The sequence below is a fragment of the Onychostoma macrolepis genome, unplaced genomic scaffold, assembly GCF_012432095.1.
Source record: "Onychostoma macrolepis isolate SWU-2019 unplaced genomic scaffold, ASM1243209v1 Scaffold19, whole genome shotgun sequence".
NCBI classification, from domain to species: Eukaryota; Metazoa; Chordata; class Actinopteri; order Cypriniformes; family Cyprinidae; genus Onychostoma; species Onychostoma macrolepis.
In genome coordinates this window covers 68-22715 of record NW_026704697.1, presented here as the reverse complement: position 1 = coordinate 22715, position 22648 = coordinate 68, and the positions used below count along the sequence as shown (strand labels likewise).

General features: G+C 51.2%; 21 non-coding genes across 21 annotated transcripts; all 21 read left to right on the top strand.

The window, feature by feature from the left end:
- Positions 1–382: 382 nt before the first annotated feature.
- LOC131535214 (U2 spliceosomal RNA) lies at positions 383–573 on the top strand. Its single transcript, XR_009269565.1, has one exon. It is a non-coding gene; the product is annotated as a U2 spliceosomal RNA (small nuclear RNA).
- A 736-nt stretch (positions 574–1309) lies between these two features.
- On the top strand, positions 1310–1466 carry LOC131535202 (U1 spliceosomal RNA). The gene has a single exon (XR_009269553.1). It is a non-coding gene; the product is annotated as a U1 spliceosomal RNA (small nuclear RNA).
- Positions 1467–2371: 905 nt separating this feature from the next.
- LOC131535213 (U2 spliceosomal RNA) lies at positions 2372–2562 on the top strand. Its single transcript, XR_009269564.1, has one exon. It is a non-coding gene; the product is annotated as a U2 spliceosomal RNA (small nuclear RNA).
- Positions 2563–3294: 732 nt separating this feature from the next.
- Positions 3295–3454, top strand: LOC131535196 (U1 spliceosomal RNA). Its single transcript, XR_009269548.1, has one exon. It is a non-coding gene; the product is annotated as a U1 spliceosomal RNA (small nuclear RNA).
- An 844-nt stretch (positions 3455–4298) lies between these two features.
- On the top strand, positions 4299–4487 carry LOC131535222 (U2 spliceosomal RNA). The gene has a single exon (XR_009269572.1). It is a non-coding gene; the product is annotated as a U2 spliceosomal RNA (small nuclear RNA).
- Positions 4488–5253: 766 nt separating this feature from the next.
- LOC131535199 (U1 spliceosomal RNA) lies at positions 5254–5411 on the top strand. Its single transcript, XR_009269551.1, has one exon. It is a non-coding gene; the product is annotated as a U1 spliceosomal RNA (small nuclear RNA).
- Positions 5412–6335: 924 nt separating this feature from the next.
- LOC131535212 (U2 spliceosomal RNA) lies at positions 6336–6526 on the top strand. Its single transcript, XR_009269563.1, has one exon. It is a non-coding gene; the product is annotated as a U2 spliceosomal RNA (small nuclear RNA).
- Positions 6527–7120: 594 nt separating this feature from the next.
- On the top strand, positions 7121–7276 carry LOC131535207 (U1 spliceosomal RNA). Its single transcript, XR_009269558.1, has one exon. It is a non-coding gene; the product is annotated as a U1 spliceosomal RNA (small nuclear RNA).
- Positions 7277–8129: 853 nt separating this feature from the next.
- On the top strand, positions 8130–8319 carry LOC131535220 (U2 spliceosomal RNA). The gene has a single exon (XR_009269570.1). It is a non-coding gene; the product is annotated as a U2 spliceosomal RNA (small nuclear RNA).
- Positions 8320–9752: 1433 nt separating this feature from the next.
- LOC131535211 (U2 spliceosomal RNA) lies at positions 9753–9943 on the top strand. Its single transcript, XR_009269562.1, has one exon. It is a non-coding gene; the product is annotated as a U2 spliceosomal RNA (small nuclear RNA).
- Positions 9944–10684: 741 nt separating this feature from the next.
- On the top strand, positions 10685–10847 carry LOC131535218 (U1 spliceosomal RNA). The gene has a single exon (XR_009269568.1). It is a non-coding gene; the product is annotated as a U1 spliceosomal RNA (small nuclear RNA).
- A 938-nt stretch (positions 10848–11785) lies between these two features.
- On the top strand, positions 11786–11976 carry LOC131535210 (U2 spliceosomal RNA). Its single transcript, XR_009269561.1, has one exon. It is a non-coding gene; the product is annotated as a U2 spliceosomal RNA (small nuclear RNA).
- A 735-nt stretch (positions 11977–12711) lies between these two features.
- LOC131535198 (U1 spliceosomal RNA) lies at positions 12712–12872 on the top strand. The gene has a single exon (XR_009269550.1). It is a non-coding gene; the product is annotated as a U1 spliceosomal RNA (small nuclear RNA).
- Positions 12873–13779: 907 nt separating this feature from the next.
- On the top strand, positions 13780–13969 carry LOC131535219 (U2 spliceosomal RNA). The gene has a single exon (XR_009269569.1). It is a non-coding gene; the product is annotated as a U2 spliceosomal RNA (small nuclear RNA).
- A 771-nt stretch (positions 13970–14740) lies between these two features.
- Positions 14741–14900, top strand: LOC131535195 (U1 spliceosomal RNA). Its single transcript, XR_009269547.1, has one exon. It is a non-coding gene; the product is annotated as a U1 spliceosomal RNA (small nuclear RNA).
- An 899-nt stretch (positions 14901–15799) lies between these two features.
- Positions 15800–15987, top strand: LOC131535225 (U2 spliceosomal RNA). The gene has a single exon (XR_009269575.1). It is a non-coding gene; the product is annotated as a U2 spliceosomal RNA (small nuclear RNA).
- A 730-nt stretch (positions 15988–16717) lies between these two features.
- On the top strand, positions 16718–16873 carry LOC131535205 (U1 spliceosomal RNA). The gene has a single exon (XR_009269556.1). It is a non-coding gene; the product is annotated as a U1 spliceosomal RNA (small nuclear RNA).
- A 990-nt stretch (positions 16874–17863) lies between these two features.
- On the top strand, positions 17864–18051 carry LOC131535227 (U2 spliceosomal RNA). The gene has a single exon (XR_009269577.1). It is a non-coding gene; the product is annotated as a U2 spliceosomal RNA (small nuclear RNA).
- Positions 18052–18819: 768 nt separating this feature from the next.
- LOC131535232 (U1 spliceosomal RNA) lies at positions 18820–18979 on the top strand. Its single transcript, XR_009269583.1, has one exon. It is a non-coding gene; the product is annotated as a U1 spliceosomal RNA (small nuclear RNA).
- A 1459-nt stretch (positions 18980–20438) lies between these two features.
- LOC131535200 (U1 spliceosomal RNA) lies at positions 20439–20595 on the top strand. The gene has a single exon (XR_009269552.1). It is a non-coding gene; the product is annotated as a U1 spliceosomal RNA (small nuclear RNA).
- Positions 20596–21749: 1154 nt separating this feature from the next.
- On the top strand, positions 21750–21937 carry LOC131535226 (U2 spliceosomal RNA). Its single transcript, XR_009269576.1, has one exon. It is a non-coding gene; the product is annotated as a U2 spliceosomal RNA (small nuclear RNA).
- Positions 21938–22648: the final 711 nt, after the last annotated feature.

Here is a 22648-nt window from a genome sequence, read left to right as displayed (position 1 = left end):
GCAAAAGTAGGTTTTCGACAAAACCCAAAATAGCCGAAAATCTCGCCAGTGCGACGAGCCGATCCGAGACCTGCCTCTCGTTCGGCTCGAGCCAAGGATTCCGATGACATAAGGCACTTGGCTCACGACAAGCCGCTTGGGAGTTAGGAGCGATGCCGTACTTTCCGTCGCAGGCGGGGAGGGTGCTACCGCCCCGGCCTTTCAGGTCTCTGTGACTTACCTCGCCGGCGGGGAGGGTGCTACCGCCCCGGCCTTTCAGGTCTCTGTGACTTACCTCGCCGGGCGGGAGGGTGCTACCGTCCCCGGCGTTTCAGGTCTCTGTGACTGACCGCGCCTGATGGGCGTGGCTGTTTCTGCCTTCCTCCCGCTGCGTCATAGCGTCATCGCTTCTCGGCCTTTTGGCTAAGATCAAGTGTAGTATCTGTTCTTATCAGTTTAATATCTGATACGTCCCCTACCCGGGGACTGCATATTAAATTGATTTTTGGATCACGGAGCTGGAGCCGGGGCTTGCTCCGTCCACTCCACGCATCGGCCTGGTATTGCAGTGTCTCCAGGAACGGTGTGCTTCCCCTTTTCGGGGATTGCCGCTTTTTGTGAAGAATAGCAGAGCAAATAAGGAGGGGCCTTGCCTCGCCTCCCACGGAGGTCTGGTCTCGCAAAGCGGTCAAGTCACCTTTATTTACATAGCGCTTTTAACAATACAGATTGTGTCAAAGCACTTAACAGTATCAGTGGAGTGGAGATGATATTGCTGTATGGCTGGGTAGATTTTGCACGGTCCGCAGTCAACCAGTCAAGGTAGTAGACGAAGACGGTATCTGAATTGCGCTTGGAGAGTTCCCATCAAACAATGGGAAGATCCAAGCGGATTCCAGGGTCTAATGACTAATGATTGTGTTGGGAGAGAACCGGGCTACATTCACTATCAAGGAATGCCCAAATTGTGCAGAAAGTGCGGCAAAATGGGACATTTAGCCGATGCATGCCAGGAGCTAATATGTGGAAGTGTAGAGGAATTGGTCAGGTTTGTTTGATAAAAGGGATCATCTAAAACATTGGCTCTCAATTGAAGTCCTGGGCGCCATTTTGCATGTCTCCTTATATAACACACCTGATTGAGATCACCAACTCGTTAGGAGAGAGAACTAATGAGCTGATGATCTCAATGAGAGGATGGGGAGGGAGGGAGGGGTTGGCAATTCCGGGATCGGGGTTGGCAATGCCGAATCCTTTGATAGGGGTGGGGTCACCGCTGATGAGGATGGTCGAGAGGAAATGGTAGCCCTGACTGGCAGCTTGAGTCTTCATACTTACCTGGCAGGAGACACCATGATCAAGAAGGCGGTTCACCCAGGGCGAGGCTCGGCCATTGCACTCGGACGTGCTGACCCCTGCGAATTCCCCAAATGTGGGAATCTCGACTGCATAATTTATGGTAGTGGGGACTGCGTTCGCTCTCCCTGAAAGAGCTGGTTAAATAAATCTTTTTGCTTTTGTGTCTTTGTTCTTCTTTTCTTTGTTCTGGCTAGTCAGCGATCCAGAGAGTTGTGCGGAGCTTAACGGTTCTGTCATATTGCGCGTGTGAAAACAAAGTCGCTTGCGCTCTTCAAAAGGCGGCCCCACCAATGATGGGCCATTTAGTTTCAATTTCTCACAGACCTCACTTTTCAAGTCGATCAGACTGACTGTTGCCCAGCTGTAGCTGTTTTCATGCTTGTTTGGTTGTCCTTTCTATGTCAGTATTCTTTTTTTCCGTCTCGCAGCGCCACCAAGTGGCCAGCGCCAGCGCCTTTTTCGCCTGACCACAGATTGGGCCCGCATAGGTGTGCCGATTTGGGTGAAACGATCTCATTCCTTTCTCGAGTTATAGCCATTTTAGCAACCTCGCCACACGACCTTCGAACGCTTTGAGGTCCCTCGCCAAGGAGAATGGAAATTTCCGCTTTTTCTGCTGGATTATTGACAGTCAGACTCAGAGAATCTTTCTGAGCCGCCGGGCCGGACTGGGCCAAATGCCTGGTGCTAGTTTGCAAAAGTAGGTTTTCGACAAAATCCAAAATAGCCGAAAATCTCGCCAGTGCGACGAGCCGATCCCAGACCTGCCTCTCGTTCGGCTCGAGCCAAGGATTCCGATGACATAAGGCACTTGGCTCTACGACAAGCCGTTTGGGAGTTAGGAGCGATGCCGTACTTTCCGTCGCAGGCGGGGGAGGGTGCTACCGTCCCCCGGCGTTTCAGGTCTCTGTGACTTACCTCGCCGGCGGGGGAGGGTGCTACCGCCCCCCCCGGCCTTTCAGGTCTCTGTGACTGACCGCGGCCTGGATGGGCGTGGCCGTTTCTGCCTTCCTCCCCGCTGCGTCATAGCGTCATCGCTTCTCGGCCTTTTGGCTAAGATCAAGTGTAGTATCTGTTCTTATCAGTTTAATATCTGATACGTCCCCTACCCGGGGACTGCATATTAAATTGATTTTTGGATCACGGAGCTGGAGCCGGGGCTTGCTCCGTCCACTCCACGCATCGGCCTGGTATTGCAGTGTCTCCAGGAACGGTGTGCTTCCCTTTGGGGATTGCCGCTTTTTGTGAAGAATAGCAGAGCAAATAAGGAGGGGCCTTGCCTCGCCTCCCACGGAGGTCTGGTCTCGCAAAGCGGTCAAGTCACCTTTATTTACATAGCGCTTTTAACAATACAGATTGTGTCAAAGCACTTAACAGTATCAGTGGAGTGGAGATGATATTGCTGTATGGCTGGGTAGATTTTGCACGGTCCGCAGTCAACCAGTCAAGGTAGTAGACGAAGACGGTATCTGAATTGCGCTTGGAGAGTTCCCATCAAACAATGGGAAGATCCAAGCGGATTCCAGGGTCTAATGACTAATGATTGTGTTGGGAGAGAACCGGGCTACATTCACTATCAAGGAATGCCCAAATTGTGCAGAAAGTGCGGCAAAATGGGACATTTAGCCGATGCATGCCAGGAGCTAATATGTGGGAAGTGTAGAGGAATTGGTCAGGTTTGTTTGATAAAAAGGGATCATCTAAAACATTGGCTCACTCCAGTCCTGGGCGCCATTTTGCATGTCTCCCTTATATAACACACCTGATTGAGATCACCAACTCGTTAGGAGAGAGAACTAATGAGCTGATGATCTCAATGAGAGGATGGGGAGGGAGGGAGGTTGGCAATTCCCGGGATCGGGGTTGGCAATGCCGAATCCTTTGATAGGGGTGGGGTCACCGCTGATGAGGATGGTCGAGAGGAAATGGTAGCCCTGACTGGCAGCTTGAGTCTTCATACTTACCTGGCAGGGGAGACACCATGATCAAGAAGGCGGTTCACCCAGGGCGAGGCTCGGCCATTGCACTCCGGACGTGCTGACCCCTGCGAATTCCCCAAATGTGGGAATCTCGACTGCATAATTTATGGTAGTGGGGACTGCGTTCGCTCTCCCTGAAAGAGCTGGTTAAATAAATCTTTTTGCTTTTGTGTCTTTGTTCTTCTTTTCTTTGTTCTGGCTAGTCAGCGATCCAGAGAGTTGTGCGGAGCGAACGGTTCTGTCATATTGCGCGTGTGAAAACAAAGTCGCTTGCGCTCTTCAAAAGGCGGCCCCACCAATGATGGGCCATTTAGTTTCAATTTCTCACAGACCTCACTTTTCAAGTCGATCAGACTGACTGTTGCCCAGCTGTAGCTGTTTTCATGCTTGTTTGGTTGTCCTTTCTATGTCAGTATTCTTTTTTTTTCCGTCTCGCAGCGCCACCAAGTGGCCAGCGCCAGCGCCTTTTTCGCCTGACCACAGATTGGGCCCGCATAGGTGTGCCGATTTGGGTGAAACGATCTCATTCCTTTCTCGAGTTATAGCCATTTTAGCAACCTCGCCACACGACCTTCGAACGCTTTGAGGTCCCTCGCCAAGGAGAATGGAAATTTCCGCTTTTTCTGCTGGATTATTGACAGTCAGACTCAGAGAATCTTTCTGAGCCGCTCGGGCCGGACTGGGCCAAATGCCTGGTGCTAGTTTGCAAAAGTAGGTTTTCGACAAAACCCAAAATAGCCGAAAATCTCGCCAGTGCGACGAGCCGATCCGAGACCTGCCTCTCGTTCGGCTCGAGCCAAGGATTCCGATGACATAAGGCACTTGGCTCACGACAAGCCGCTTGGGAGTTAGGAGCGATGCCGTACTTTCCGTCGCAGGCGGGGAGGGTGCTACCGCCCCGGCCTTTCAGGTCTCTGTGACTGACCGCGGCCTGGATGGGCGTGGCCGTTTCTGCCTTCCTCCCCGCTGCGTCATAGCGTCATCGCTTCTCGGCCTTTTGGCTAAGATCAAGTGTAGTATCTGTTCTTATCAGTTTAATATCTGATACGCCCCCACCCGGGACTGCATATTAAATTGATTTTTGGATCACGGAGCTGGAGCCGGGGCTTGCTCCGTCCACTCCACGCATCGGCCTGGTATTGCAGTGTCTCCAGGAACGGTGTGCTTCCCCTTTTTGGGGATTGCCGCTTTTTGTGAAGAATAGCAGAGCAAATAACGAGGGGCCTTGCCTCGCCTCCCACGGAGGCCTGGTCTCGCAAAGCAGTCAAGTCACCTTTATTCATATAGCGCTTATAACAATACAGATTGTGTCAAAGCACTTAACAGTATCAGTGGAGTGGAGATGATATTGCTGTATGGCTGGGTAGATTTTGCACGGTCCGCAGTCAACCAGTCAAGGTAGTAGACGAAGACGGTATCTGAATTGCGCTTGGAGAGTTCCCATCAAACAATGGGAAGATCCAAGCGGATTCCAGGGTCTAATGACTAATGATTGTGTTGGGAGAGAACCGGGCTACATTCACTATCAAGGAATGCCCAAATTGTGCAGAAAGTGCGGCAAAATGGGACATTTAGCCGATGCATGCCAGGAGCTAATATGTGGAAGTGTAGAGGAATTGGTCAGGTTTGTTTGATAAAAGGGATCATCTAAAACATTGGCTCACTCCAGTCCTGGGCGCCATTTTGCATGTCTCCCTTATATAACACACCTGATTGAGATCACCAACTCGTTAGGAGAGAGAACTAATGAGCTGATGATCTCAATGAGAGGATGGGGAGGGAGGGAGGGAGGGAGGGAGGGAGGGAGGGAGGGAGGGAGGGGTTGGCAATTCCGGGATCGGGGTTGGCAATGCCGAATCCTTTGATAGGGGTGGGGTCACCGCTGATGAGGATGGTCGAGAGGAAATGGTAGCCCTGACTGGCAGCTTGAGTCTTCATACTTACCTGGCAGGGGAGACACCATGATCAAGAAGGCGGTTCACCCAGGGCGAGGCTCGCCATTGCACTCGGACGTGCTGACCCCTGCGAATTCCCCAAATGTGGGAATCTCGACTGCATAATTTATGGTAGTGGGGACTGCGTTCGCTCTCCCTGAAAGAGCTGGTTAAATAAATCTTTTTGCTTTTGTGTCTTTGTTCTTCTTTCGTGTCTTTGTTCTTCTTTCGTGTCTTTGTTCTTCTTTCGTGTCTTTGTTCTTCTTTCGTGTCTTTGTTCTTCTTTTCTTTGTTCTGGCTAGTCAGCGATCCAGAGAGTTGTGCGGAGCTTAACGGTTCTGTCATATTGCGCGTGTGAAAACAAAGTCGCTTGCGCTCTTCAAAAGGCGGCCCCACCAATGATGGGCCATTTAGTTTCAATTTCTCACAGACCTCACTTTTCAAGTCGATCAGACTGACTGTTGCCCAGCTGTAGCTGTTTTCATGCTTGTTTGGTTGTCCTTTCTATGTCAGTATTCTTTTTTTCCGTCTCGCAGCGCCACCAAGTGGCCAGCGCCAGCGCCTTTTCGCCTGACCACAGATTGGGCCCGCATAGGTGTGCCGATTTGGGTGAAACGATCTCATTCCTTTCTCGAGTTATAGCTATTTTAGCAACCTCGCCACACGACCTTCGAACGCTTTGAGGTCCCTCGCCAAGGAGAATGGAAATTTCCGCTTTTTCTGCTGGATTATTGACAGTCAGACTCAGAGAATCTTTCTGAGCCGCTCGGGCCGGACTGGGCCAAATGCCTGGTGCTAGTTTGCAAAAGTAGGTTTTCGACAAAATCCAAAATAGCCGAAAATCTCGCCAGTGCGACGAGCCGATCCGAGACCTGCCTCTCGTTCGGCTCGAGCCAAGGATTCCGATGACATAAGGCACTTGGCTCTACGACAAGCCGTTTGGGAGTTAGGAGCGATGCCGTACTTTCCGTCGCAGGCCGGGGGAGGGTGCTACCGCCCCCCCGGCCTTTCAGGTCTCTGTGACTGACCGCGGCCTGGATGGGCGTGGCCGTTTCTGCCTTCCTCCCCGCTGCGTCATAGCGTCATCGCTTCTCGGCCTTTTGGCTAAGATCAAGTGTAGTATCTGTTCTTATCAGTTTAATATCTGATACGTCCCCTACCCGGGGACTGCATATTAAATTGATTTTTGGATCACGGAGCTGGAGCCGGGGCTTGCTCCGTCCACTCCACGCATCGGCCTGGTATTGCAGTGTCTCCAGGAACGGTGTGCTTCCCCTTTTTGGGGATTGCCGCTTTTTGTGAAGAATAGCAGAGCAAATAACGAGGGGCCAAAACTCCCTCTGTGACAGAATGGAGAAAAAAACCTTGGGAGAAATCAGACTCAGTCGAGGGGCCAGTTCTCCTCTGGCCAGACGAAACCCGCAGTTCAAAAGTTGATATTTCTATTTTGATTTTGTTGCAATTTCTGACAATAATAGTATTATGTAGTTAGGTATTTTATTTTATTATAGCAGTGGTTGCCGTTTATTGAGATCTCTCACCTGAGGTCTTGGAGTCTTCCACTAACGAGCTGATGCGTCGAATCAGGTTTGTTTGATAAAAAGGGATCATCTAAAACATTGGCTCTCAATTCCAGTCCTGGGCGCCATTTTGCATGTCTCCCTTATATAACACACCTGATTGAGATCACCAACTCGTTAGGAGAGAGAACTAATGAGCTGATGATCTCAATGAGAGGATGGGGAGGGAGGGAGGTTGGCAATTCCGGGATCGGGGTTGGCAATGCCGAATCCTTTGATAGGGGTGGGGTCACCGCTGATGAGGATGGTCGAGAGGAAATGGTAGCCCTGACTGGCAGCTTGAGTCTTCATACTTACCTGGCAGGAGACACCATGATCAAGAAGGCGGTTCACCCAGGGCGAGGCTCGCCATTGCACTCGGACGTGCTGACCCCTGCGAATTCCCCAAATGTGGGAATCTCGACTGCATAATTTATGGTAGTGGGGACTGCGTTCGCTCTCCCTGAAAGAGCTGGTTAAATAAATCTTTTTGCTTTTGTGTCTTTGTTCTTCTTTTCTTTATTCTGGCTAGTCAGCGATCCAGAGAGTTGTGCGGAGCGAACGGTTCTGTCATATTGCGCGTGTGAAAACAAAGTCGCTTGCGCTCTTCAAAAGGCGGCCCCACCAATGATGGGCCATTTAGTTTCAATTTCTCACAGACCTCACTTTTCAAGTCGATCAGACTGACTGTTGCCCAGCTGTAGCTGTTTTCATGCTTGTTTGGTTGTCCTTTCTATGTCAGTATTCTTTTTTTCCGTCTCGCAGCGCCACCAAGTGGCCAGCGCCAGCGCCTTTTTCGCCTGACCACAGATTGGGCCCGCATAGGTGTGCCGATTTGGGTGAAACGATCTCATTCCTTTCTCGAGTTATAGCCATTTTAGCAACCTCGGCCACACGACCTTCGAACGTTTTGAGGTCCCCTCGCCAAGGAGAATGGAAATTTCCGCTTTTTCTGCTGGATTATTGACAGTCAGACTCCAGAGAATCTTTCTGAGCCGCTTCGGGCCGGACTGGGCCAAATGCCTGGTGCTAGTTTGCAAAAGTAGGTTTTCGACAAAATCCAAAATAGCCGAAAATCTCGCCAGTGCGACGAGCCGATCCGAGACCTGCCTCTCGTTCGGCTCGAGCCAAGGATTCCGATGACATAAGGCACTTGGCTCTACGACAAGCCGTTTGGGAGTTAGGAGCGATGCCGTACTTTCCGTCGCAGGCCGGGGGAGGGTGCTACCGCCCCCCCCGGCCTTTCAGGTCTCTGTGACTGACCGCGGCCTGGATGGGCGTGGCCGTTTCTGCCTTCCTCCCCGCTGCGTCATAGCGTCATCGCTTCTCGGCCTTTTGGCTAAGATCAAGTGTAGTATCTGTTCTTATCAGTTTAATATCTGATACGTCCCCTACCCGGGACTGCATATTAAATTGATTTTTGGATCACGGAGCTGGAGCCGGGGCTTGCTCCGTCCACTCCACGCATCGGCCTGGTATTGCAGTGTCTCCAGGAACGGTGTGCTTCCCCTTTTTGGGGATTGCCGCTTTTTGTGAAGAATAGCAGAGCAAATAACGAGGGGCCTTGCCTCGCCTCCCACGGAGGCCTGGTCTCGCAAAGCAGTCAAGTCACCTTTATTTACATAGCGCTTTTAACAATACAGATTGTGTCAAAGCACTTAACAGTATCAGTGGAGTGGAGATGATATTGCTGTATGGCTGGGTAGATTTTGCACGGTCCGCAGTCAACCAGTCAAGGTAGTAGACGAAGACGGTATCTGAATTGCGCTTGGAGAGTTCCCATCAAACAATGGGAAGATCCAAGCGGATTCCAGGGTCTAATGACTAATGATTGTGTTGGGAGAGAACCGGGCTACATTCACTATCAAGGAATGCCCAAATTGTGCAGAAAGTGCGGCAAAATGGGACATTTAGCCGATGCATGCCAGGAGCTAATATGTGGAAGTGTAGAGGAATTGGTCAGGTTTGTTTGATAAAAGGGATCATCTAAAACATTGGCTCACTCCAGTCCTGGGCGCCATTTTGCATGTCTCCCTTATATAACACACCTGATTGAGATCACCAACTCGTTAGGAGAGAGAACTAATGAGCTGATGATCTCAATGAGAGGATGGGGAGGGAGGGAGGAGGGAGGGAGGAGGGAGGGAGGGAGGGAGGGAGGGAGGGGTTGGCAATTCCGGGATCGGGGTTGGCAATGCCGAATCCTTTGATAGGGGTGGGGTCACCGCTGATGAGGATGGTCGAGAGGAAATGGTAGCCCTGACTGGCAGCTTTAGTTTCAATTTCTCACAGACCTCACTTTTCAAGTCGATCAGACTGACTGTTGCCCAGCTGTAGCTGTTTTCATGCTTGTTTGGTTGTCCTTTCTATGTCAGTATTCTTTTTTTCCGTCTCGCAGCGCCACCAAGTGGCCAGCGCCAGCGCCTTTTTCGCCTGACCACAGATTGGGCCCGTACATAGGTGTGCCGATTTGGGTGAAACGATCTCATTCCTTTCTCGAGTTATAGCCATTTTAGCAACCTCGCCACACGACCTTCGAACGCTTTTGAGGTCCCTCGCCAAGGAGAATGGAAATTTCCGCTTTTTCTGCTGGATTATTGACAGTCAGACTCAGAGAATCTTTCTGAGCCGCCGGGCCGGACTGGGCCAAATGCCTGGTGCTAGTTTGCAAAAGTAGGTTTTCGACAAAATCCAAAATAGCCGAAAATCTCGCCAGTGCGACGAGCCGATCCGAGACCTGCCTCTCGTTCGGCTCGAGCCAAGGATTCCGATGACATAAGGCACTTGGCTCTACGACAAGCCGTTTGGGAGTTAGGAGCGATGCCGTACTTTCCGTCGCAGGCGGGGAGGGTGCTACCGCCCCGGCCTTTCAGGTCTCTGTGACTGACCGCGCCTGGATGGGCGTGGCCGTTTCTGCCTTCCTCCCGCTGCGTCATAGCGTCATCGCTTCTCGGCCTTTTGGCTAAGATCAAGTGTAGTATCTGTTCTTATCAGTTTAATATCTGATACGTCCCCTACCCGGGGACTGCATATTAAATTGATTTTTGGATCACGGAGCTGGAGCCGGGGCTTGCTCCGTCCACTCCACGCATCGGCCTGGTATTGCAGTGTCTCCAGGAACGGTGTGCTTCCCCTTTTTGGGGATTGCCGCCAGAAGAATAGCAGAGCAAATAAGGAGGGGCCTTGCCTCGCCTCCCACGGAGGCCTGGTCTCGCAAAGCAGTCAAGTCACCTTTATTCATATAGCGCTTATAACAATACAGATTGTGTCAAAGCACTTAACAGTATCAGTGGAGTGGAGATGATATTGCTGTATGGCTGGGTAGATTTTGCACGGTCCGCAGTCAACCAGTCAAGGTAGTAGACGAAGACGGTATCTGAATTGCGCTTGGAGAGTTCCCATCAAACAATGGGAAGATCCAAGCGGATTCCAGGGTCTAATGACTAATGATTGTGTTGGGAGAGAACCGGGCTACATTCACTATCAAGGAATGCCCAAATTGTGCAGAAAGTGCGGCAAAATGGGACATTTAGCCGATGCATGCCAGGAGCTAATATGTGGGAAGTGTAGAGGAATTGGTCAGGTTTGTTTGATAAAAGGGATCATCTAAAACATTGGCTCTCAATTCCAGTCCTGGGCGCCATTTTGCATGTCTCCCTTATATAACACACCTGATTGAGATCACCAACTCGTTAGGAGAGAGAACTAATGAGCTGATGATCTCAATGAGAGGATGGGGAGGGAGGGAAGGGGAGGGGTTGGCAATTCCGGGATCGGGGTTGGGAATGCCGAATCCTTTGATAGGGGTGGGGGTCACCGTTGATGAGGATGGTCGAGAGGGAAATGGTAGCCCTGACTGGCAGCTTGAGTCTTCATACTTACCTGGCAGGGGAGACACCATGATCAAGAAGGCGGTTCACCCAGGGCGAGGCTCGCCATTGCACTCCGGACGTGCTGACCCCTGCGAATTCCCCAAATGTGGGAATCTCGACTGCATAATTTATGGTAGTGGGGGACTGCGTTCGCGCTCTCCCCTGAAAGAGCTGGTTAAATAAATCTTTTTTTGCTTTTGTGTCTTTGTTCTTCTTCGCCTTTGTTTTTCTTTTGTGTCTTTGTTCTTCTTTTCTTTGTTCTGGCTAGTCAGCGATCCAGAGAGTTGTGCGGAGCTTAACGGTTCTGTCATATTGCGCGTGTGAAAACAAAGTCGCTTGCGCTCTTCAAAAGGCGGCCCCACCAATGATGGGCCATTTAGTTTCAATTTCTCACAGACCTCACTTTTCAAGTCGATCAGACTGACTGTTGCCCAGCTGTAGCTGTTTTCATGCTTGTTTGGTTGTCCTTTCTATGTCAGTATTCTTTTTTTCCGTCTCGCAGCGCCACCAAGTGGCCAGCGCCAGCGCCTTTTTCGCCTGACCACAGATTGGGCCCGCATATAGGTGTGCCGATTTGGGTGAAACGATCTCATTCCTTTCTCGAGTTATAGCTATTTTAGCAACCTCGCCACACGACCTTCGAACGCTTTTGAGGTCCCTCGCCAAGGAGAATGGAAATTTCCGCTTTTTCTGCTGGATTATTGACAGTCAGACTCCAGAGAATCTTTCTGAGCCGCTCGGGCCGGACTGGGCCAAATGCCTGGTGCTAGTTTGCAAAAGTAGGTTTTCGACAAAATCCAAAATAGCCGAAAATCTCGCCAGTGCGACGAGCCGATCCGAGACCTGCCTCTCGTTCGGCTCGAGCCAAGGATTCCGATGACATAAGGCACTTGGCTCTACGACAAGCCGTTTGGGAGTTAGGAGCGATGCCGTACTTTCCGTCGCAGGCGGGGGAGGGTGCTACCGCCCCGGCCTTTCAGGTCTCTGTGACTTACCTCGCCGGGCGGGAGGGTGCTACCGCCCCGGCCTTTCAGGTCTCTGTGACTGACCGCTGCCTGATGGGCGTGGCCGTTTCTGCCTTCCTCCCGCTGCGTCATAGCGTCATCGCTTCTCGGCCTTTTGGCTAAGATCAAGTGTAGTATCTGTTCTTATCAGTTTAATATCTGATACGTCCCCTACCCGGGGACTGCATATTAAATTGATTTTTGGATCACGGAGCTGGAGCCGGGGCTTGCTCCGTCCACTCCACGCATCGGCCTGGTATTGCAGTGTCTCCAGGAACGGTGTGCTTCCCTTTTTCGGGGATTGCCGCTTTTTGTGAAGAATAGCAGAGCAAATAAGGAGGGGCCTTGCCTCGCCTCCCACGGAGGTCTGGTCTCGCAAAGCGGTCAAGTCACCTTTATTTACATAGCGCTTTTAACAATACAGATTGTGTCAAAGCACTTAACAGTATCAGTGGAGTGGAGATGATATTGCTGTATGGCTGGGTAGATTTTGCACGGTCCGCAGTCAACCAGTCAAGGTAGTAGACGAAGACGGTATCTGAATTGCGCTTGGAGAGTTCCCATCAAACAATGGGAAGATCCAAGCGGATTCCAGGGTCTAATGACTAATGATTGTGTTGGGAGAGAACCGGGCTACATTCACTATCAAGGAATGCCCAAATTGTGCAGAAAGTGCGGCAAAATGGGACATTTAGCCGATGCATGCCAGGAGCTAATATGTGGAAGTGTAGAGGAATTGGTCAGGTTTGTTTGATAAAAGGGATCATCTAAAACATTGGCTCTCAATTCCAGTCCTGGGCGCCATTTTGCATGTCTCCCTTATATAACACACCTGATTGAGATCACCAACTCGTTAGGAGAGAGAACTAATGAGCTGATGATCTCAATGAGAGGATGGGGAGGGAGGGAGGTTGGCAATTCCGGGATCGGGGTTGGGAATGCCGAATCCTTTGATAGGGGTGGGGTCACCGTTGATGAGGATGGTCGAGAGGAAATGGTAGCCCTGACTGGCAGCTTGAGTCTTCATACTTACCTGGCAGGAGACACCATGATCAAGAAGGCGGTTCACCCAGGGCGAGGCTCGCCATTGCACTCCGGACGTGCTGACCCCTGCGAATTCCCCAAATGTGGGAATCTCGACTGCATAATTTATGGTAGTGGGGGACTGCGTTCGCGCTCTCCCCTGAAAGAGCTGGTTAAATAAATCTTTTTTTGCTTTTGTGTCTTTGTTCTTCTTTTCTTTGTTCTGGCTAGTCAGCGATCCAGAGAGTTGTGCGGAGCGAACGGTTCTGTCATATTGCGCGCGTGTGAAAACAAAGTCGTTTGCGCTCTTCAAAAGGCGGCCCCACCAATGATGGGCCATTTAGTTTCAATTTCTCACAGACCTCACTTTTCAAGTCGATCAGACTGACTGTTGCCCAGCTGTAGCTGTTTTCATGCTTGTTTGGTTGTCCTTTCTATGTCAGTATTCTTTTTTTTTCCGTCTCGCAGCGCCACCAAGTGGCCAGCGCCAGCGCCTTTTTCGCCTGACCACAGATTGGGCCCGCATAGGTGTGCCGATTTGGGTGAAACGATCTCATTCCTTTCTCGAGTTATAGCCATTTTAGCAACCTCGCCACACGACCTTCGAACGCTTTGAGGTCCCTCGCCAAGGAGAATGGAAATTTCCGCTTTTTCTGCTGGATTATTGACAGTCAGACTCAGAGAATCTTTCTGAGCCGCTCGGGCCGGACTGGGCCAAATGCCTGGTGCTAGTTTGCAAAAGTAGGTTTTCGACAAAACCCAAAATAGCCGAAAATCTCGCCAGTGCGACGAGCCGATCCGAGACCTGCCTCTCGTTCGGCTCGAGCCAAGGATTCCGATGACATAAGGCACTTGGCTCTACGACAAGCCGTTTGGGAGTTAGGAGCGATGCCGTACTTTCCGTCGCAGGCGGGGGAGGGTGCTACCGTCCCCCGGCGTTTCAGGTCTCTGTGACTTACCTCGCCGGGCGGGAGGGTGCTACCGTCCCCGGCGTTTCAGGTCTCTGTGACTGACCGCGGCCTGGATGGGCGTGGCCGTTTCTGCCTTCCTCCCCGCTGCGTCATAGCGTCATCGCTTCTCGGCCTTTTGGCTAAGATCAAGTGTAGTATCTGTTCTTATCAGTTTAATATCTGATACGTCCCCTACCCGGGACTGCATATTAAATTGATTTTTGGATCACGGAGCTGGAGCCGGGGCTTGCTCCGTCCACTCCACGCATCGGCCTGGTATTGCAGTGTCTCCAGGAACGGTGTGCTTCCCCTTTTCGGGGATTGCCGCTTTTTGTGAAGAATAGCAGAGCAAATAAGGAGGGGCCTTGCCTCGCCTCCCACGGAGGTCTGGTCTCGCAAAGCAGTCAAGTCACCTTTATTCATATAGCGCTTATAACAATACAGATTGTGTCAAAGCACTTAACAGTATCAGTGGAGTGGAGATGATATTGCTGTATGGCTGGGTAGATTTTGCACGGTCCGCAGTCAACCAGTCAAGGTAGTAGACGAAGACGGTATCTGAATTGCGCTTGGAGAGTTCCCATCAAACAATGGGAAGATCCAAGCGGATTCCAGGGTCTAATGACTAATGATTGTGTTGGGAGAGAACCGGGCTACATTCACTATCAAGGAATGCCCAAATTGTGCAGAAAGTGCGGCAAAATGGGACATTTAGCCGATGCATGCCAGGAGCTAATATGTGGGAAGTGTAGAGGAATTGGTCAGGTTTGTTTGATAAAAGGGATCATCTAAAACATTGGCTCTCAATTCCAGTCCTGGGCGCCATTTTGCATGTCTCCTTATATAACACACCTGATTGAGATCACCAACTCGTTAGGAGAGAGAACTAATGAGCTGATGATCTCAATGAGAGGATGGGGAGGGAGGGAGGGAGGGAGGGAGGGAGGGAGGGAGGGAGGGAGGGAGGTTGGCAATTCCGGGATCGGGGTTGGCAATGCCGAATCCTTTGATAGGGGTGGGGTCACCGCTGATGAGGATGGTCGAGAGGAAATGGTAGCCCTGACTGGCAGCTTGAGTCTTCATACTTACCTGGCAGGGGAGACACCATGATCAAGAAGGCGGTTCACCCAGGGCGAGGCTCGGCCATTGCACTCCGGACGTGCTGACCCCTGCGAATTCCCCAAATGTGGGAATCTCGACTGCATAATTTATGGTAGTGGGGACTGCGTTCGCTCTCCCTGAAAGAGCTGGTTAAATAAATCTTTTTGCTTTTGTGTCTTTGTTCTTCTTTTCTTTGTTCTGGCTAGTCAGCGATCCAGAGAGTTGTGCGGAGCTTAACGGTTCTGTCATATTGCGCGTGTGAAAACAAAGTCGCTTGCGCTCTTCAAAAGGCGGCCCCACCAATGATGGGCCATTTAGTTTCAATTTCTCACAGACCTCACTTTTCAAGTCGATCAGACTGACTGTTGCCCAGCTGTAGCTGTTTTCATGCTTGTTTGGTTGTCCTTTCTATGTCAGTATTCTTTTTTTCCGTCTCGCAGCGCCACCAAGTGGCCAGCGCCAGCGCCTTTTTCGCCTGACCACAGATTGGGCCCGTACATAGGTGTGCCGATTTGGGTGAAACGATCTCATTCCTTTCTCGAGTTATAGCCATTTTAGCAACCTCGCCACACGACCTTCGAACGCTTTTGAGGTCCCTCGCCAAGGAGAATGGAAATTTCCGCTTTTTCTGCTGGATTATTGACAGTCAGACTCAGAGAATCTTTCTGAGCCGCTCGGGCCGGACTGGGCCAAATGCCTGGTGCTAGTTTGCAAAAGTAGGTTTTCGACAAAACCCAAAATAGCCGAAAATCTCGCCAGTGCGACGAGCCGATCCGAGACCTGCCTCTCGTTCGGCTCGAGCCAAGGATTCCGATGACATAAGGCACTTGGCTCACGACAAGCCGCTTGGGAGTTAGGAGCGATGCCGTACTTTCCGTCGCAGGCGGGGAGGGTGCTACCGCCCCGGCCTTTCAGGTCTCTGTGACTTACCTCGCCGGCGGGGAGGGTGCTACCGTCCCCGGCGTTTCAGGTCTCTGTGACTGACCGCTGCCTGATGGGCGTGGCCGTTTCTGCCTTCCTCCCGCTGCGTCATAGCGTCATCGCTTCTCGGCCTTTTGGCTAAGATCAAGTGTAGTATCTGTTCTTATCAGTTTAATATCTGATCGTCCCCTACCGGGGACTGCATATTAAATTGATTTTTGGATCACGGAGCTGGAGCCGGGCTTGCTCCGTCCACTCCACGCATCGGCCTGGTATTGCAGTGTCTCCAGGAACGGTGTGCTTCCCTTTGGGGATTGCCGCCAGAAGAATAGCAGAGCAAATAAGGAGGGGCCTTGCCTCGCCTCCCACGGAGGTCTGGTCTCGCAAAGCAGTCAAGTCACCTTTATTTACATAGCGCTTTTAACAATACAGATTGTGTCAAAGCACTTAACAGTATCAGTGGAGTGGAGATGATATTGCTGTATGGCTGGGTAGATTTTGCACGGTCCGCAGTCAACCAGTCAAGGTAGTAGACGAAGACGGTATCTGAATTGCGCTTGGAGAGTTCCCATCAAACAATGGGAAGATCCAAGCGGATTCCAGGGTCTAATGACTAATGATTGTGTTGGGAGAGAACCGGGCTACATTCACTATCAAGGAATGCCCAAATTGTGCAGAAAGTGCGGCAAAATGGGACATTTAGCCGATGCATGCCAGGAGCTAATATGTGGGAAGTGTAGAGGAATTGGTCAGGTTTGTTTGATAAAAGGGATCATCTAAAACATTGGCTCTCAATTCCAGTCCTGGGCGCCATTTTGCATGTCTCCCTTATATAACACACCTGATTGAGATCACCAACTCGTTAGGAGAGAGAACTAATGAGCTGATGATCTCAATGAGAGGATGGGGAGGGAGGGAGGGGTTGGCAATTCCGGGATCGGGGTTGGGAATGCCGAATCCTTTGATAGGGGTGGGGTCACCGTTGATGAGGATGGTCGAGAGGAAATGGTAGCCCTGACTGGCAGCTTGAGTCTTCATACTTACCTGGCAGGAGACACCATGATCAAGAAGGCGGTTCACCCAGGGCGAGGCTCGCCATTGCACTCGGACGTGCTGACCCCTGCGAATTCCCCAAATGTGGGAATCTCGACTGCATAATTTATGGTAGTGGGGACTGCGTTCGCTCTCCCTGAAAGAGCTGGTTAAATAAATCTTTTTGCTTTTGTGTCTTTGTTCTTGTTTCGCCTTTGTTTTTCTTTTGTGTCTTTGTTCTTCTTTTCTTTGTTCTGGCTAGTCAGCGATCCAGAGAGTTGTGCGGAGCGAACGGTTCTGTCATATTGCGCGTGTGAAAACAAAGTCGCTTGCGCTCTTCAAAAGGCGGCCCCACCAATGATGGGCCATTTAGTTTCAATTTCTCACAGACCTCACTTTTCAAGTCGATCAGACTGACTGTTGCCCAGCTGTAGCTGTTTTCATGCTTGTTTGGTTGTCCTTTCTATGTCAGTATTCTTTTTTTCCGTCTCGCAGCGCCACCAAGTGGCCAGCGCCAGCGCCTTTTTCGCCTGACCACAGATTGGGCCCGTACATAGGTGTGCCGATTTGGGTGAAACGATCTCATTCCTTTCTCGAGTTATAGCCATTTTAGCAACCTCGGCCACACGACCTTCGAACGCTTTTGAGGTCCCTCGCCAAGGAGAATGGAAATTTCCGCTTTTTCTGCTGGATTATTGACAGTCAGACTCCAGAGAATCTTTCTGAGCCGCCGGGCCGGACTGGGCCAAATGCCTGGTGCTAGTTTGCAAAAGTAGGTTTTCGACAAAACCCAAAATAGCCGAAAATCTCGCCAGTGCGACGAGCCGATCCGAGACCTGCCTCTCGTTCGGCTCGAGCCAAGGATTCCGATGACATAAGGCACTTGGCTCACGACAAGCCGCTTGGGAGTTAGGAGCGATGCCGTACTTTCCGTCGCAGGCGGGGAGGGTGCTACCGCCCCGGCCTTTCAGGTCTCTGTGACTTACCTCGCCGGGCGGGAGGGTGCTACCGCCCCGGCCTTTCAGGTCTCTGTGACTTACCTCGCCGGGCGGGAGGGTGCTACCGTCCCCGGCGTTTCAGGTCTCTGTGACTGACCGCGGCCTGGATGGGCGTGGCCGTTTCTGCCTTCCTCCCGCTGCGTCATAGCGTCATCGCTTCTCGGCCTTTTGGCTAAGATCAAGTGTAGTATCTGTTCTTATCAGTTTAATATCTGATACGCCCCTACCCGGGACTGCATATTAAATTGATTTTTGGATCACGGAGCTGGAGCCGGGCTTGCTCCGTCCACTCCACGCATCGGCCTGGTATTGCAGTGTCTCCAGGAACGGTGTGCTTCCCTTTGGGGATTGCCGCCAGAAGAATAGCAGAGCAAATAACGAGGGGCCTTGCCTCGCCTCCCACGGAGGCCTGGTCTCGCAAAGCAGTCAAGTCACCTTTATTCATATAGCGCTTATAACAATACAGATTGTGTCAAAGCACTTAACAGTATCAGTGGAGTGGAGATGATATTGCTGTATGGCTGGGTAGATTTTGCACGGTCCGCAGTCAACCAGTCAAGGTAGTAGACGAAGACGGTATCTGGAATTGCGCTTGGAGAGTTCCCATCAAACAATGGGAAGATCCAAGCGGATTCCAGGGTCTAATGACTAATGATTGTGTTGGGAGAGAACCGGGCTACATTCACTATCAAGGAATGCCCAAATTGTGCAGAAAGTGCGGCAAAATGGGACATTTAGCCGATGCATGCCAGGAGCTAATATGTGGAAGTGTAGAGGAATTGGTCAGGTTTGTTTGATAAAAGGGATCATCTAAAACATTGGCTCTCAATTCCAGTCCTGGGCGCCATTTTGCATGTCTCCTTATATAACACACCTGATTGAGATCACCAACTCGTTAGGAGAGAGAACTAATGAGCTGATGATCTCAATGAGAGGATGGGGAGGGAGGGAGGGAGGGAGGGAGGGAGGAGGGAGGGAGGGAGGGAGGGAGGGGTTGGCAATTCCGGGATCGGGGTTGGCAATGCCGAATCCTTTGATAGGGGTGGGGTCACCGCTGATGAGGATGGTCGAGAGGAAATGGTAGCCCTGACTGGCAGCTTGAGTCTTCATACTTACCTGGCAGGGGAGACACCATGATCAAGAAGGCGGTTCACCCAGGGCGAGGCTCGCCATTGCACTCGGACGTGCTGACCCCTGCGAATTCCCCAAATGTGGGAATCTCGACTGCATAATTTATGGTAGTGGGGACTGCGTTCGCGCTCTCCCTGAAAGAGCTGGTTAAATAAATCTTTTTGCTTTTGTGTCTTTGTTCTTGTTTCGCCTTTGTTTTTCTTTTGTGTCTTTGTTCTTCTTTTCTTTGTTCTGGCTAGTCAGCGATCCAGAGAGTTGTGCGGAGCGAACGGTTCTGTCATATTGCGCGTGTGAAAACAAAGTCGCTTGCGCTCTTCAAAAGGCGGCCCCACCAATGATGGGCCATTTAGTTTCAATTTCTCACAGACCTCACTTTTCAAGTCGATCAGACTGACTGTTGCCCAGCTGTAGCTGTTTTCATGCTTGTTTGGTTGTCCTTTCTATGTCAGTATTCTTTTTTTCCGTCTCGCAGCGCCACCAAGTGGCCAGCGCCAGCGCCTTTTTCGCCTGACCACAGATTGGGCCCGCATATAGGTGTGCCGATTTGGGTGAAACGATCTCATTCCTTTCTCGAGTTATAGCTATTTTAGCAACCTCGCCACACGACCTTCGAACGCTTTTGAGGTCCCTCGCCAAGGAGAATGGAAATTTCCGCTTTTTCTGCTGGATTATTGACAGTCAGACTCAGAGAATCTTTCTGAGCCGCTCGGGCCGGACTGGGCCAAATGCCTGGTGCTAGTTTGCAAAAGTAGGTTTTCGACAAAATCCAAAATAGCCGAAAATCTCGCCAGTGCGACGAGCCGATCCGAGACCTGCCTCTCGTTCGGCTCGAGCCAAGGATTCCGATGACATAAGGCACTTGGCTCTCGACAAGCCGTTTGGGAGTTAGGAGCGATGCCGTACTTTCCGTCGCAGGCGGGGAGGGTGCTACCGCCCCGGCCTTTCAGGTCTCTGTGACTTACCTCGCCGGCGGGGAGGGTGCTACCGCCCCGGCCTTTCAGGTCTCTGTGACTTACCTCGCCGGAGTGGAGATGATATTGCTGTATGGCTGGGTAGATTTTGCACGGTCCGCAGTCAACCAGTCAAGGTAGTAGACGAAGACGGTATCTGGAATTGCGCTTGGAGAGTTCCCATCAAACAATGGGAAGATCCAAGCGGATTCCAGGGTCTAATGACTAATGATTGTGTTGGGAGAGAACCGGGCTACATTCACTATCAAGGAATGCCCAAATTGTGCAGAAAGTGCGGCAAAATGGGACATTTAGCCGATGCATGCCAGGAGCTAATATGTGGGAAGTGTAGAGGAATTGGTCAGGTTTGTTTGATAAAAAGGGATCATCTAAAACATTGGCTCTCAATTGAAGTCCTGGGCGCCATTTTGCATGTCTCCTTATATAACACACCTGATTGAGATCACCAACTCGTTAGGAGAGAGAACTAATGAGCTGATGATCTCAATGAGAGGATGGGGAGGGAGGGAGGTTGGCAATTCCGGGATCGGGGTTGGGAATGCCGAATCCTTTGATAGGGGTGGGGTCACCGCTGATGAGGATGGTCGAGAGGAAATGGTAGCCCTGACTGGCAGCTTGAGTCTTCATACTTACCTGGCAGGAGACACCATGATCAAGAAGGCGGTTCACCCAGGGCGAGGCTCGGCCATTGCACTCGGACGTGCTGACCCCTGCGAATTCCCCAAATGTGGGAATCTCGACTGCATAATTTATGGTAGTGGGGACTGCGTTCGCTCTCCCTGAAAGAGCTGGTTAAATAAATCTTTTTGCTTTTGTGTCTTTGTTCTTGTTTCGCCTTTGTTTTTCTTTTGTGTCTTTGTTCTTCTTTCGTGTCTTTGTTCTTGTTTCGCCTTTGTTTTTCTTTTGTGTCTTTGTTCTTCTTTTCTTTATTCTGGCTAGTCAGCGATCCAGAGAGTTGTGCGGAGCTTAACGGTTCTGTCATATTGCGCGCGTGTGAAAACAAAGTCGTTTGCGCTCTTCAAAAGGCGGCCCCACCAATGATGGGCCATTTAGTTTCAATTTCTCACAGACCTCACTTTTCAAGTCGATCAGACTGACTGTTGCCCAGCTGTAGCAGTTTTCATGCTTGTTTGGTTGTCCTTTCTATGTCAGTATTCTTTTTTTCCGTCTCGCAGCGCCACCAAGTGGCCAGCGCCAGCGCCTTTTTCGCCTGACCACAGATTGGGCCCGTACATAGGTGTGCCGATTTGGGTGAAACGATCTCATTCCTTTCTCGAGTTATAGCTATTTTAGCAACCTCGCCACACGACCTTCGAACGCTTTTGAGGTCCCTCGCCAAGGAGAATGGAAATTTCCGCTTTTTCTGCTGGATTATTGACAGTCAGACTCCAGAGAATCTTTCTGAGCCGCCGGGCCGGACTGGGCCAAATGCCTGGTGCTAGTTTGCAAAAGTAGGTTTTCGACAAAATCCAAAATAGCCGAAAATCTCGCCAGTGCGACGAGCCGATCCGAGACCTGCCTCTCGTTCGGCTCGAGCCAAGGATTCCGATGACATAAGGCACTTGGCTCTCGACAAGCCGTTTGGGAGTTAGGAGCGATGCCGTACTTTCCGTCGCAGGCGGGGAGGGTGCTACCGCCCCGGCCTTTCAGGTCTCTGTGACTTACCTCGCCGGCGGGGAGGGTGCTACCGCCCCGGCCTTTCAGGTCTCTGTGACTTACCTCGCCGGCGGGGAGGGTGCTACCGCCCCGGCCTTTCAGGTCTCTGTGACTTACCTCGCCGGCGGGGAGGGTGCTACCGTCCCCGGCGTTTCAGGTCTCTGTGACTTACCTCGCCGGCGGGGAGGGTGCTACCGCCCCGGCCTTTCAGGTCTCTGTGACTGACCGCGCCTGGATGGGCGTGGCCGTTTCTGCCTTCCTCCCGCTGCGTCATAGCGTCATCGCTTCTCGGCCTTTTGGCTAAGATCAAGTGTAGTATCTGTTCTTATCAGTTTAATATCTGATACGCCCCTACCCGGGACTGCATATTAAATTGATTTTTGGATCACGGAGCTGGAGCCGGGCTTGCTCCGTCCACTCCACGCATCGGCCTGGTATTGCAGTGTCTCCAGGAACGGTGTGCTTCCCTTTGGGGATTGCCGCTTTTTGTGAAGAATAGCAGAGCAAATAACGAGGGGCCTTGCCTCGCCTCCCACGGAGGCCTGGTCTCGCAAAGCAGTCAAGTCACCTTTATTCATATAGCGCTTATAACAATACAGATTGTGTCAAAGCACTTAACAGTATCAGTGGAGTGGAGATGATATTGCTGTATGGCTGGGTAGATTTTGCACGGTCCGCAGTCAACCAGTCAAGGTAGTAGACGAAGACGGTATCTGGAATTGCGCTTGGAGAGTTCCCATCAAACAATGGGAAGATCCAAGCGGATTCCAGGGTCTAATGACTAATGATTGTGTTGGGAGAGAACCGGGCTACATTCACTATCAAGGAATGCCCAAATTGTGCAGAAAGTGCGGCAAAATGGGACATTTAGCCGATGCATGCCAGGAGCTAATATGTGGGAAGTGTAGAGGAATTGGTCAGGTTTGTTTGATAAAAAGGGATCATCTAAAACATTGGCTCTCAATTCCAGTCCTGGGCGCCATTTTGCATGTCTCCCTTATATAACACACCTGATTGAGATCACCAACTCGTTAGGAGAGAGAACTAATGAGCTGATGATCTCAATGAGAGGATGGGGAGGGAGGGAGGGAGGGAGGGAGGGAGGGGTTGGGAGGGGAGGGAGGGAGGGAGGGAGGGAGGGAGGGAGGGGTTGGCAATTCCCGGGATCGGGGTTGGCAA